This window comes from Cryptomeria japonica, chromosome 10, assembly GCF_030272615.1.
Source record: "Cryptomeria japonica chromosome 10, Sugi_1.0, whole genome shotgun sequence".
NCBI classification, from domain to species: Eukaryota; Viridiplantae; Streptophyta; class Pinopsida; order Cupressales; family Cupressaceae; genus Cryptomeria; species Cryptomeria japonica.
In genome coordinates this window covers 729,081,648-729,083,488 of record NC_081414.1, presented here as the reverse complement: position 1 = coordinate 729,083,488, position 1,841 = coordinate 729,081,648, and the positions used below count along the sequence as shown (strand labels likewise).

The 1,841-nt window shown below is 33.7% G+C and overlaps 1 pseudogene; it reads right to left on the bottom strand.

Annotated features, from left to right (window-relative positions):
• Positions 1-257: 257 nt before the first annotated feature.
• On the bottom strand, positions 258-1,219 carry LOC131045530 (high mobility group B protein 15-like; annotated as a pseudogene).
• Positions 1,220-1,841: the final 622 nt, after the last annotated feature.

Sequence of the window (1,841 nt, the reverse complement as noted above, 5' to 3'; positions counted from 1 at the left end):
GCCCATGGTTTAGGTGACCATTTTTAGGGTATTACAGAAAGTTGAGACAATATAAAAATATTCGTATATGTACAACATCATGTATCTTGAAAAACTAGTGGGATCTTAGTAAATTGTAATAAAACATTATAAATTTGGTGTATTAGCAGGTCTGGTGGACTTTTTGTTTCTTAAAACATTTTATAGACATCAGATGCAGATACTTCCAATGGGAAATACTTACACCCATCTTTCTCTTCAAATGAGAAAGTATACACTCATCTAGTGACTGTTTCATCTTTTCTCTTGCGATGGCGATGAGGGAAAACCCCTAAAGAAACATCCCCATTATTATGATTATTCAAGTACCAATGTACTTCTGCAAACTGTTCTCTGGAAAATCCTATCGGCACTTGGTATAATAAACCACCTAATTTCTCTTAGCCAACTACCACGGTAACAAGATAACCATGTTCGAACTTCCCATCTATAACTTCAGTCACGGGATGACCCACAGATGATGCAGGGCTAACTGTGAGAAAGGAAAATGAAATATATCTTAGCAACAATCACTGATTCAAGTTATACAAGAATTTATCTGATAAAAATTACTTGTTAAATAGAAAATCCAAGTTATTCAACCAGTAAGCATAAAAAATCTGTTAAAGAATAGAATTATTGGAATTGGCAAGAGTTGAGAACCTCCACAAATAGGAGTTGAAGCTCTCCTCTTTTTTCTCCTAATCAGAGGTTGGACAACATCCAAAGGTGGATTAGTAGGCTCATTTAAAACTGGCGAGTTTGAAACAAGGCTTGGAGCAGGTAGAGCGTCTGAAAAATACAACATAAAAGGTCAAAATACCTTTGCCAGATGCATTTCACAACAAAAGAACATGAGAAACATAAAGATAATTAATTCCACCTACTTGGCAATGGGGGAATTAGATGACCCTGGGCCCCAAAGAAGTAAACTTTCTCATAATGATGAAGCAAGCTAATGTAGTATTTACGTAGAACAAAGGATGCATTGGTTGTTGTTGATGAAAAATTAAACACTGTAGTTATCTCTTTCCATTTCCTGTCTTTAATGACCTGCCAATAACCATAAGGAAGACTAATCAATTATTTCTCAACATAACAACACTAGAGGAAAATATATATGATCATTTAATACCAGACGAGATACTATAACACAGAAAGTAATTTTTTCACCTGATTTCCACACATCCCAAGAAACCATCATATAAGACAAGCAAAACACTGTAAAATTATTTTATATCCATTATACCATTGATGAAAAATAGTCACACAGTTACCTTAATGCAAAATTCCATCAAAAATGAACATCAATCACAAATGATCATACCATTATCTTAATGCAAAACTCCAAAAGAAAAAACACAAACAAAAGCATATTTCAAAAAAACCTGATAGCACAGACAAAATGTAACACTATAATGTGTATGTAATGTCATCAACATAGCTTGGATTCAAATTTCTTGATAGAAAGTTAAATTTCCTAACCTTACAATCTTAAGTTTTGTGGTCTAACCTTGTGTCTTGAAGTATAACAGGTAATGTTTACTCCTCAAATATTCAAATTCAAAATTTTTCCCTCTCTTTTGGAGGTTAGATTTGGTTGGAATCGTTGGAGGGCCCATTTGCCACTTGTTCACTTAATTGTGACAACACATAAAAGTTGAAGGGTCATAATTCCTCAGGACACTTGGCTGAAATTAGATTCTTTTATCACAAGAAAGCAATAGAGATTATCAGAGTGGTGGAATAGTGCACAAGCTGCTAAAACTATCTTAAATACATTGAGTTTGCAATTATGGCACAAAAACATCAATCAATCAAGA